At 44.6% G+C, this 12,878-nt stretch overlaps 1 pseudogene; it reads left to right on the forward strand.

Moving 5' to 3' along the window:
- The first annotated feature begins 5,670 nt into the window (after positions 1–5,670).
- On the forward strand, positions 5,671–7,084 carry LOC127678076 (60S ribosomal protein L21-like; annotated as a pseudogene).
- The last annotated feature ends 5,794 nt before the right edge of the window (positions 7,085–12,878 follow it).

Below are 12,878 nucleotides of genomic sequence, written 5' to 3' on the forward strand. Positions count from 1 at the left end.
CTGTTGCTGACTGAGTCTCTGGAATTAATTGAAGTCTGTTCTCATTGTGCAAAAACATTCACACAGAGAAAGATTTGGGTGTTACTTCTTAAAGACCCATGGGATCAAACTGAGTCGGAGGATGTTAGCAGACGGAAGTTTAGGGGAGAAAACACGTATCCACAACAGCCCACTCTTCCCACTTAGATTTCCACCTGACCGGGTACCTCAGAGCATGACCAACCTGTTTTTTAGCATCTCGGACTCGGGAGACCATGGTAGAAGTCTGTGTGAGCATGAGGTCCCCACTCCAAAGCCTCTTACAATCCAGATGGCTGTGCCTTGTCCCCAGAGTGGCTGATCTGTAGGCAAAGCTGGGAAAGTCTGCATTTTTAGCAAGTTCCCAGAAGGAACTGGTGCTGTCGGGCTCAGAGCACTTTCTGAGAGCCACTGAATAAATAAATCCCGCCTGTGCCCCAAACCTGCTTAGGGGAAGCTCATCTCTGCTCCCCAGGAAGCCTCCTCTGCTCTCTGCCCCCCTTAATCTTCTCATCCAGTAAGAACACCCCTCCCATTGATTCCCAGTGGTTCCACCAAAATAAAACATCTTATTTTTCCTCCCTTCACAAAGACTACGCTTTGAAACACTTTCTATCGAACAAAATGCATTTATTAACTGATAATGAATTCACTTTCTCATGTTTTATTAATCAAAGACTGCCAATCAGAGCCTCCAGTCAGCACGGGGTAACTGGTGTTTCTATACTGAGTTGATCTAATTCTAGCCCCAAGCAAAGAAACCTGATGTTTTGGTTTAATTAGCCCGAGCATGTCATCTCTGGTAAATAAAAGCTGCTGGGATCAGTTCTTTTTGAAGCTGGAAATAGCATATAGGCCCTCTCCCCTCCCTCCCCATCACTGAGACCCTTGGGAGCCTGAGGTGCTCAAATTGGGACCACCTGATATATATCACTCCTGCGGTGATTAAATCACTCATTGTCTTTGTCATTTCTTCTATTGTTGTCTGGAAAGAGCACACAGTGGAGGCGGGGTCATATCTGACCTTTGCTTTTAAACTGTGTCATGTCTCACTTTAGGCTTCAGAATTAGCAACTACCAAAATTTTTTTTACAAAGGCAAAACCAAAACTAATTATTTAAATTATATGTTTGATTATACAACCTTTGTATCCAGGGAAGAACAACTCAGTTAAAGTCCCTCTGCTGTAAAACAGCCTATCACTGTAGATGGGAGAGTAAACCTCCAGTCAACAACAACCGCCTGCCTTCCAGGACTGGTACAAACTTGAAAAGAACCATTTGCCTGGGGAGGTTGACCCGGATGTAATTCCAGCTGACAACCTTGCCTGGCACGAAGGATGGTAAAGGAAAATGGCTGAAATGAGCCCAGCCTAATGAGAAGCTTCAGATGACGCTAAGACCTTAATGAATCCAGTCTGCCTTCCTCAAAGGGATGGCTTTTTCTACAGTTCTGCTTAAAACTCCTGAGTCAGTTTGAATAAAGAATTGAATACAGAAATCTCTGCCGTAGGCTCGGCATTTAACACTTGCTCCCCAGTTGGTGGCGCTGTTTGGAGAGGCCATATGGAGGAAGCTGCGGCCATTTTGGAGGAAGTGTGTCACTGGGGGTGGGCTTTCAGAATTTGGGTTTTTTGGTGTTTTGGTTTTTTGAGACAGGGTTTCTCTGTATAGCCCCGGCTGTCCTGGAACTCACTCTGTAGACCAGGCTGGCCTCGAACTCAGAAATCCTCCTGCCTGTGCCTCCCAAGTGCTGGGATTAAAAGTGTGTGCCACCACTGTCCCGCTGGGCTTTCAGAATTTAAAGACTGGAGCCACTTCCAGTTCTGCAGGGAGCCTGCGCTGTGGGAAAGGGTTGACGTGGAACACGGCAGCAGACGCGGGCCATAAGACTGATGAACTCCCGCCCTTTAACTCTTTCTTACTATTCTGTGCTAAAAACTCAAATTACGATTACTTGTAATTAAATAAGCGCTATATAGCAGGGGGGAAATAAGTGAAAGGGTTTATTGCTAGTGTTTCTGTCTCTGCAACCCTCACTGCCAGGGAGGGAGTTAACTCCTTTTGAACCAGAGAGAAAAAGGAAAGGAGAGATGTCACTCACACAGACACAGACAGACCGGATGAAGTGGGAAAATGGCTGCACCCATACATTTGGATGGATGGATGGATGGATGGATGGATGGATGGATGGGTGGATGGATGGATGGATGGGTGGGTGGGGAAAGCCCCCCCAAGCCACAACTTTACTTCTTTTTTCTGGGCTTTTTATAGACAAAGTTCTTAGAAAAGTATCTCATAGATAAAATGTTACAAAAGGGGAGTTACAAAGGATGCTGATATTAAGTTCAAAGCAATGTTTCATTGTATAAACTCATTATAAATTCAACAGTTTTCACATGGCCTTGCCTTATAGTGCATACCCGTGGCTTCATCCTTGGACCTGAATGTTTTTTCTTGAACACAAATTTGTCCCAATTTGCCTATATCTCTTTTTATTGTAATTATGAAAGCTCATTATATTTCTTGCTATGTAGCCTTTATTGACTATTATGAGGAGTGGACACCTTTTTATTTTTTATTCTAATTTTACTACATCTTCCTAGCAAAACAGCTAAAACTGTCTCTTAAAACCTTCTTTCTAAGGTCAAATTAGGAATTCTATAAAATCATTAATTCATCTAAACAGCATTAATTTATGAAAGTTCAACTTTATGTCGATCTGCAGGAAATCTGCTCAATAAGGTGGGCTAATGCCCAGGGATTATTATATTAGTTTAATGATGACAGGAAAAGCACATTAGCTGCAAGAAGCAATCCTGAGGTGCAGTCCCTTTGGGACCTTGCTTCTCAGAACTCACCCATCTTAGTCCATGCAAAAAGGTGAACCGCCACCTCCAGGAAGACCACCTGGTAGCCTTAGCCTTTCGTAGATGGCTCCTGACATAGTTTCCTTTCTGCCTCATGCTTAAGCCTGGAGGTATGAGATCACAGCTTCCTGCTCCTGCAGCCAGGTCTATAGTTTACTCTCACCCTTCCCTGCTATGGTGGACTCTTATCCCTCAGGAATTAGAGACAAAAAACTCATCCTTTCAGAAGTTGTTGGTGCTCATGATATTTTATCACACCAGCAACAACAACAACAGAAAATAGCTAACACCGCTCCTGTCTTCCAGAAGCTGAGATGTGGTGACTGCCACCACACAAACCTGCTTCCTTCTAGTCACACACTATTCTAAACTCCCCCAGCAGTACAGTGCATTGAAATTGAAATTTCAAAATCGCTCTCCCCACTCCATGACAGAGTCCTGAAACGTGACTTCTCCACCGTAGTTGCTTCATATGATGACCTCGCATGTACTAGACATCGTGAAAATGTGAATCAGCAATGGCGGCAAGCTGTTATCTCTCATTAATCTCCCCATGTGACTTCTCGTCCCGCACTAGTGAGAAGAACCCTCCAACACTGTTACTAACTCTGCTTCAAATACTTCACCAAAGAAACCCCAGGAAATTCTTTTGACTATTGATGACTCTGAGGGTAAGGAATGCAAAAGGCAAGACTTGGGAGGTTGTTTTACTTGTTTTAAGGACTTATTAGATTTGGCTAATTATGCAGCTTATCAACGTAGAAGATCTTCTGGGTGCCATGTGATGATCTGCCCCATCATTTGTGCCTAATTAAATCATGTAAGTTGAAGCTAAGAAGGCCTTCCTGTAATCAGGTTCCTGGTCGGGCCTGTTGCTATGGCAACTTAGAGCTCCAGCCAAGATGACAGCAGCTATATTACACGTCACTGCGTGTTCTGTCCCCTTTAGTGCCCTCAGAGCCAGACTGTGCTTCGTGCTGTACACATAGACAAATACATTATGTCCACAACTCACTTTTTTCCTTCCGAATGAAAACCAATCAAATTGATACTTTTCCAGTATCTTCCCATCCATGCAGCAGAGACTAAAAAATATGTTACAGGACCATGCACCTCTCTTCCTGAGAAGAGAGATTATGATCAAGAGATTAGAAAGGAAGCCAGAAGTTGTGGTTCACACTTTTAATCTCAGTACTCTGGAGACAGAGGCAGGCAGATCTCTGAGTTTGAGCCTAGCCTGGCTCCTAGAGAGTTCCAGGACAGCCAGGGCTACACAGAGAAATCTTGTCTTGAAAAACAAAACAGGGGGCTAGAGAGATGGCTCAGAGGTTAAGAGCAGTGACTGCTCTTCTAAAGGTCCTGAGTTCAAATCCCAGTAACCTCATGGTAGCTCACAACCATCCATAACAAGATCTGATGCCCTCTTCTGGGGTGTCTGAAGACAGCTACAGTGTACTTACATATAACAAATAAATAAATCTTAAAAAAAAAAAAAGAAAGAAAGAAAGGAAAGGAAAAACAAAACAGGAGCAGAGGGGGAGAGGGCGATTAGAAGGGGGTGTGTTCACATCGACCCGGAGAGTGGAAGGCATTATTGCAGTGAGTTAGACATTTTCACCCGCTCCCGAGTTTGCTCTTTTTTTTTTATGACATAAATTATAAATAATACTACATTTGCCATTTTAGGGCTGAGGACATAGCTCAGTTATAGAGTACTGGCCTAGACTGCAGAGAAAGGAAGGAAGGGGACAGGAGAGCGAGGGAAGGAGGGAGAGGGAGGGGGAGCAGGGAGAGAGAGGAGCCGAGAAGCCATTTTTAGATGTTCACTTCACTGGCATGATATACATTCCCATTATGCATAAAGGACCCAAGCATCCTTCTCAAGAACTTCCATAGTCCCAAACGAAAATCTGTGCTTGTGAAGCGCTAGCTGCGGCCTGCTCCTTCCTCCTCTCGGCACCCCCCGCCCCCGCCCCGCCCAGCCCCGCCCCCGCCCCGCCCCCGGTCCATATGAACTATTCTTATGAACTTTCAGTCTCAGTGTACTGCTGCGGTTGATGTCTCATGTAAACGAAACCACACTGAATACATACTCAGCCCTTCTGTGTATGGTTCATTTCGTTTTACATCCTCTTGGTCGATCTATGTAGTGATATATATATATATATATATATATATATATATATATCACAAATATAGAATAAACCAACAAGATTGCCTACCACAAACGCAACAGCAAAGAGCCCCATGTCATAAGCCCTATCTGTGCACCTGGGCCTTCTTTGGTGACTTGATTGATTATCAACTTCAGAGGATTGAGAATCACCTTGGAGACACATCTCTGGGCATGTCTATGAGGGAGTTTGTAAACTGGGTTAGTCGTGGTGGGAGAATCCACCTTCAGTGAGGGTGATACCATTCCTGTGCTAGGGAGGCAGGACGGCATGGAAGGAGGAAGTTGACAGATTGCTGGTGACTGCATCCCTTCTTGTCCTGACTTCGAGTGTGACCAAGTCCCTTAAACATGGCCTGCTGCCATGACAGACTATATGTTGGAATTGTAAACCGAGGCAAACCCTTCCCGCCTTCCTTAATCTGCTTTTGACGGGTACTTTGTCAGAGAAATAAGAAGTAACCAATATGGCTCCCAACCAGGTTTTATGCCAAAAACATGAAGTGATAATGTAAGGTCTCCAGGTATATTAAAAAAAAAGGGGGGGGGGGGCTTCATTAGAAGAGAGCCCAAGTCGTCAGTGGCAGCCATTTTCCGGTAACTCACCAAAATGACGAACACAAAGGGAAAGAGGAGCACCCGGTATATGTTCTCCAGGCCTTTTAGGAAACATGGAGCTGTTCCTTTGGCCACATACATGAGAATCTACAAGAAGGGTGATAGTGTAGACATCAAGGGAATGGGCACCGTTCAAAAAGGAATGCCCCATAAGCGTTACCACGGCAAAACTGGAAGAGTCTACAGTGTCACCCAGCATGCCGTGGGCATCACTGCGAACAAGCAAGTTAAGGACAGATTCTGGCCAAGAGGATCAGTGTGCGGACTGAGCACATCAAGCACTCAAAGAGCAGAGACGGCTTCCTGTAGCAGGTGAAGGAGGACGATCAGAAGGAAAAGGAGGCCAAAGAGAAGGAGAAGGGCGCCTGGGTTCAGCTGGAACGCCAGCCCTCGCCACCCAGAGAAGCCCACTGTGTGAGGACCAACGGGAAGGAGCCTGAGATACTGGAGCCCATTCCACACGGATTCATGGCCTCATGTACAAAAACGAAACAAAGGATCCGGACTGCAAGGTGTCTTCCAAAAGAACAGTGCCCCCTTCTACTGAACCAGATACGAATAGGAAAGGCCACTAATGAAAATTATGATTGCTACCCCTACAGAATTTACACATTGCAACAATCAACTTTAAAAAACAAAACAAACAAAGATCTATGAAAAAGAGCTCTTGGGAACTTAAAAGTTAATTGACTGCTTGGAAGTAATCAAAAGGCATACTGGTGGGAAGGGTAGGTATAATATAAATAAATATCTATATAAATATAGATAAAGAAGTCGGGGATGAATTCAGTTCATTCAGGAAAAAGAGGGGGTAACACCAAAGAAGTAACGTTAGAAAGTTAGAGCACAAGGGTCTGGTTGAAAGTACTATCAATGACAATTTCAACAAGCCAAGGGTATCGAGAAGAGGCTGGAAGTATCCAGAAAGATACATCTGATACAATTGAATGAAATTAAGAACTGTATTGGGCTCCTAGAATATGATCCTGGAAACCAGGACCACACTGGGACAATACCTTCAAGGAAACATAGTTTAAATAGATTTTTATGCAGCTGAACTGAAGAATCCACATGGGATAGAAACTTCAGAAAATGTTTCTCCCTTGTACCTTTCTAGGACAGGCTGGGAAGCATGTAGACCACAGGGCCCAACATAAGGGCTAAAGCAAAAGCAACTCCCCAAATTACAGTTGGCTGAAAGGTCTAGAGAAAGATCTCAGTGTATGTTGGAGGGAAGAGACTTCACAGAAGGAGGGTGAGAACACATGCTGTACGACTGCATGAAGGATTATTGACATATCCTTATACCCATAGATGAGTGCGGCTCTCTCTCCCTGTTCACAAAGCTTCTTTTAGTGGCAGAGATCATCACAGAAAGCCACGAACGGGCAAAGAACAACGACTGACCACGAGGTGCCCAAACCCAGTCGATACAACTACAGCACAACTTCTACATCTACAGCTTAGGGACCATCTCAACAGAGGAGACGAAAAGAGTGTGAGAGACAGAGGACAAGCACACCTGCTAGGAGCTCATGTCTTCTACAGATGACAGGGGAGCTGCATCCATGAAATCACATCAATGTGGCTGTCTAACCAAGATCTATCCGGCTGGAGTGCATGCCTTTGATCTCAGCAATTGGGAAGCAAAGGCAGGTGAATCTTTGAATTCAAGGCCAGCTTTGTCTACAGATGAAGCTCCAGGACAGCCAGGGCTATACAGAGAAACCCTGTCACAAAACAAAACAAAACAGACCTGAACAATGACAACACTCGTTGACATAGCAATGTGGATGGGGGACATTACATCAAAAAAGGCTCCACACAGAGATAAAGAGCTACAGTCAAGTAATGACTAGAGAGAGAGAGAGAGAGAGAGAGAGAGAGAGAGAGAGAGAGCGAGCCCCGGATGAGTCTTCTAATTGGCTATTCAATACCAAGTGCTCAGTCCTAGAAACACATACATATGAGCACCACCAAATGAACTCAGTAGGTTATGCTGATATATTTATATATATATATATATTTATATATATATGTATATATGTATATATATATATGTATGTATATATGTATATATATATATATAAAATCTTTAAAAGAAAGAATAGGAAAGTTAAGCTGAATACTCATCCTATCTGAATTAGAAACCTGCATTCTCTTTTCAAATACTTTAATTCATGATGATGATGATGTGATGGTGGTGATGGTGGTGGTGATGGTGATGTGTGTGTGTGTGTGTGTGTGTGTGTGTGTGTGTGTCAGGGTGGGCATCTATATATATATAGATATATCTTTTAAAGATATAGATATAGATATAAAACAAAACAACCTACTGGTAGGCCCATGGAAGTTCTAATAGGAAAGAAAAGGACAGACTCATGAAACTGCAGAAAATGAGAAGACCTTATTAACTCCAAGGAACACAAAGTTATACAATGAAGGAGACATAATTCCAGCACACTTTATAGATTTTAATCAGAAAATCATTACACAATATTCAATAATATAATGCAATTGTGATTAAATATCAAAGTATAGTATTCAATAGATATCCATTTGACTAAAAATTGTGATTTGCAAGAAGAGGTGGGAGATAAGTATTAAAACATAGTTTTATCTCAGCTATCAGCAAGCTAAGAGATGGTTCCCAAACTGACTCGCTAAGCAACAGCGTCGTTAGTACTTTCTTTGGTATGCATGACTGGACACTCTGATGACTGTGGTTTAGAACTTTCAGGTCTGATGAACTTTATCTGACTAGGGCCCTTTTTGTGGAACTGGCATACACTCATTCCTCACCGGGTTTCCAGGGACCATGTGGGAGCAAACAGTTGAGGGTACAGCTTGGGGACTGGAGAGAAAGCCCAGCTAACGAAAGCACTTGTCACACAAGCCTGACCTGAGTTCAGTCACTGGGACCCGTGATGAGAAGAGAGACTCAGGGCTAGAGAGATGGCTCAGTGATTAAGAGCACTGACTGCTCTTCTGAAGTTCCTGAGTTCAAATCCCAGCAACCACATGCTGGATTACAACCATCTGTAATGAGATCTGACACCCTCTTCTGGGGTGTCTGAAGACAGCTACAGTATACTTATATAATAATAAATAAATAAATCTTTAAAAAAAAAAAAGAAGAGAGACTCAACTCCTGGGAATTGTCTCCTAACCTCTACATATGTGGTATGCATACTCATGCCCACCCTGACACACACACACACACACACACACACACACACACATCACCATCACCACCACCATCACCATCATCACATCATCATCATCATAAATTAAAGTATTTGAAAAGAGAATGCAGGTTTCTAATTCAGATAGGATGAGTATTCAGCTTAACTTTCCTATTCTTTCTTTTAAAGATATAGATGATATAGATGATAAAATATAAAATGATATATAATTTATGTATACACATACACACACATATTTAAAAAGTTTTGTTGTTGACAACCAAAATTAGCCAAAGTTATATACATAATCTGTTTTGCCAGCATGCATATCTGGGCACCACATCCATGCAGTGCCTACAGAGGCCCAAAGAGGATGCAAGAACCCCTGGAACTGGAGTTACAGATGGTTGTAGGCTGGCATATGGATTCTGAAAACTGAATTCACATCCTCTACAAGAGTACTAAGGACTCCGTACCATCTCTCCAGCCCCAGATTTCCCACCTGCTTTGCTTTGCTTTATTTGAGAGCTTTGACAGATGCTCAGGCTAACCTTGAACTCATGACCCTCTTGCTGTTTTACCTCCTAAGTGCTAGAATTATGGGCATGTATCACATTCTGCCGGCTCTCATTAGAGTGAATTTTTGCAGTATTTGTCACATAGTCTGTGCTCCTTAAATGTAAGCTGGTGCGTGTGTTGTCTTCATGTTAAACTCCAGTTACATTGGTCTTCATATAATAACAGAACCAAAGGAGAGTTTGTGACCAACTCAACTGAAATTATCCAAGTTTATTACAGTGGTTCATAATTACTCTCCATGGTTTCTACTGCTAAGTTTGGTTGTCACACCTGGGAAGAAGGAAAGCTAACTGAGCATTGCCTCCCTTTGCCTGTGGGCATGCCTGTAGGGCTTTGTCTTGCTATTGATGGATGTTGGGGAGGCTCAGCCTACCTTGGGCAATGCCACTGCTGAGTAGGTGGTCCTGAGTTGTATAAAAAAGCAAGCCAGGGGAAGCAAGCCAATTAGTAGTGTTCCTCCATGGCCTCTGCTTCAGCTCCTGCCTCTGGGTTCCTGCCCTGACTTTTTGCCCTGGCTTCTCTTAATGATGGACTTTGAACTGTCAGTCACATCAAGCCCTGTGTCACCAAGTTGCTTTTGGTCAGTGTTCTATCACAGCAACAGAAACTGAACGAGAACAATGTCTCCGATCATCCGCTTCAATCCATCTTCCAGGAAGCTGCCACGGCCTCCTGAAATAAAAGTTTTAACTGTGCTAGCTAGTACCCAAAGATGCCCTCAAACCATTCTGCTCTCCCAGCGTGCACCTGCCGCTCCCTCCATCAGAGTCCAACCTAATTCCCCTCTCCACGCATCTGCCCATGAGCACTTTGACCAGCACAATACACGGGAGATGAGGGCTGGGGACTTGAGAGTCCAGGCATCAGGAAGACCTGGCAGCTAGTAAGCCACCAGGAAGAACAGGCCGAGCACGTGGTTACAGGGGCAGATCCGGAATGATGGACAGAGTCTCGTCCGGGCACCAGACATCCTACCCCAACCATGCCATTGCTGCCTTGAGACTACAAGCTAAACCAAGAAAGGCCCCGCGCAGCTGAGCTCCGGACACTCCACAGAATGGAGGGGTAGACGCAGTGATGCTGTTCCACCCAGTAAGTGTGCGTGCCTCCATATGGAAGGCCACGCCCTTGGCTCTTTGACCGAGTTTCTCAGTGAGGCATACAAGAAATCAGCATGCGCCGGGAAGTGGTGGCGCACACCTGTAATCCCAGCACTCTGGGAGGCCGAGGCAGGCAGATTTCTGAGTTCAAGACCAGCCTGGTCTACAGAGTAAGTTTCAGGACAGCCAGGGCTACACAGAGAAACCCTGTCTTGAAAAAAAATAAAAAAAAAAAAATCAGCATACACTATGTGCCCTGGACACAATACCTCACCACCTAGTGTGTTTGTTTCTAATCTGCAGTGAATGAGGCAGAACCTGACAAATATAACCTGTTTAGTGAGCATTAGCCATCCTCACCCCATCACTGCCTTGCCCTGCTGACCTCCTAGTCATTCCTAGTACACGCTCTGCGGGGGCAGCCATTCTAAAATACATTTGCCCCTAATACGTCATGCTCCACACTTTCCTGGTATGTATCCTTCTGCCGGGAGTGCCCTTCACTCACCAGGTCCGCCATGTGCCCTCCTGGGGAAGCTTTTTGGATCTCTCCAGCCATTGGAGTATGTGTCCCTGTGATTTTTCTGAGCACCTAGCTTTTGCCTTTGTTGACCCCTGCCTCCCTAGCTGAATTCTGAGTTCTTGAAGAATGAGCGAATACCCGACTCACAAGCCAGCAAAGCGTCTGTGCTGGCTTAAGTTATGTCGGCTTGACCCAAGCTTGAGTCATCAGAGAGGAGGGAACCTCCACTGTGGGAATGCCTCCATAAGACTGGGCGGTAGACAAGCCTCTAAACATTCTTCAGTGACTAATATGGGAGGGTGAGCCCTTGTCGATGGGGTCACTCCTGGACTGGGCTGGGATGCTGTAGGAAGGCACGCTGAGCAGGCCATGAAGAGGGGGCCGGTAAGCAGCGCTGCTTCATGGCGTCTGCATCCGTTCCTGCCTCCTGGTTCCTCCTGTTTGAGTTCCTACCCTGACTTTCTTAAGATAAGAATTGTAATATGGAAGTGTAAACAAAATAAACTCTTTCCTCTCCAAATTGCTTGGTGATGGTGTTTTATCACAGCAAAAGGAACCCTAACAAAGAAATTGGTACCAGGAAGCAGGGTATTGCTATGACAGACCCGACCTTCCTGTTTGGGGAAGGACTGTGGAAGGATATTGTAAATTTGAGCTAGGAAATCCATTGAGTATTCAAAGGTTGGCAAGCTGCTGTGAGAACTTGGAATCTGAGCCTTAGAGCAATGCAGGGGACAGAAGCCTGGCTTGTGAAGTTTCAGAGGGACGCAGACTCTTTCGGGGTCATTTGATATTCGGAATTTAGAATCTGCGGTTCTAGTCAGCTGTGGCCAAAGAATCAGCTTTGATTAACAAGAGACCCAGAACCACTAAGGTGAGACTTTGGCTTAACTGGGACAGTTGGTGCCAGTTAGCTGGAGCAGAGGAATCAGCAGTGCCTAAGAAGGGGCTAGTATCATACCAGCATGGCAGCAATAGAAACCCTAACTAGGACACCAAGGCACACAAGGTTTATTTTAATTGTGTGCATTTGTGAGTAAGTATGTGCACGCATGGAGGCAGGTAACTGTGGAATCCAGAAGAGATTGTTCAATCCCCTGGAGCTAGAGTTCCAGGCAGGTGTGAGCTGCCCAGTAGGAGTGCTGGCAAGCAGACTGGAGCCCTCTGCAAGAGCAGGATACGCCGCCAACTGTCAGCCATCTCTCTAGCACTCAGAAAACTTTTAATACATATTTCAGGAAGGGAATGAAATGCTTTTACAACAGTGATTCTCAATAAGAGAGCGGTGAGGAAGCAATTCTATCCCCTGCCTCATCCAAAACATCTAGAGGCATTTGGCTGTTGTATTCCTCAGGGAAGGTTATACTACCTGGTGGGTAGCAGGCAAAGATGATACACCAGACAATGCACAGCACAGCTCCTTGCAACAAGCCATTACCTTGACATAGATGAGATTGAGAATTTTTGTTTAGAAGATCATCACATGCAAGAGACACACAGACACAGACAGACAGACAGACAGATGGACAAGAAGAGAATGAGAAACAGTTGGATGCATATATGCATATTGTCACCTTCCTTCTGCCTACCCTTCCCTCAACAGGACCCACTATCCATTTTCTATGCATGGTCCTTCTGGGCCTGCCTGGCATCTATGATTTAGTGACAGTCGTGTGGTGTCTGTTTCTTTCCTTGCTAAAAGCTGTTGATATTGCACAGACTGTCACATGCCCAGAAAGGAAAAATCCCAGAGAGTCTGGTCTGAGTCACAGAGTGCTTGTGTTACTTCTTGGATGGCTCGATGGACCTCACG

The sequence above is a fragment of the Apodemus sylvaticus genome, chromosome 2 (assembly GCF_947179515.1).
Source record: "Apodemus sylvaticus chromosome 2, mApoSyl1.1, whole genome shotgun sequence".
In the NCBI taxonomy this organism is placed as follows: domain Eukaryota; kingdom Metazoa; phylum Chordata; class Mammalia; order Rodentia; family Muridae; genus Apodemus; species Apodemus sylvaticus.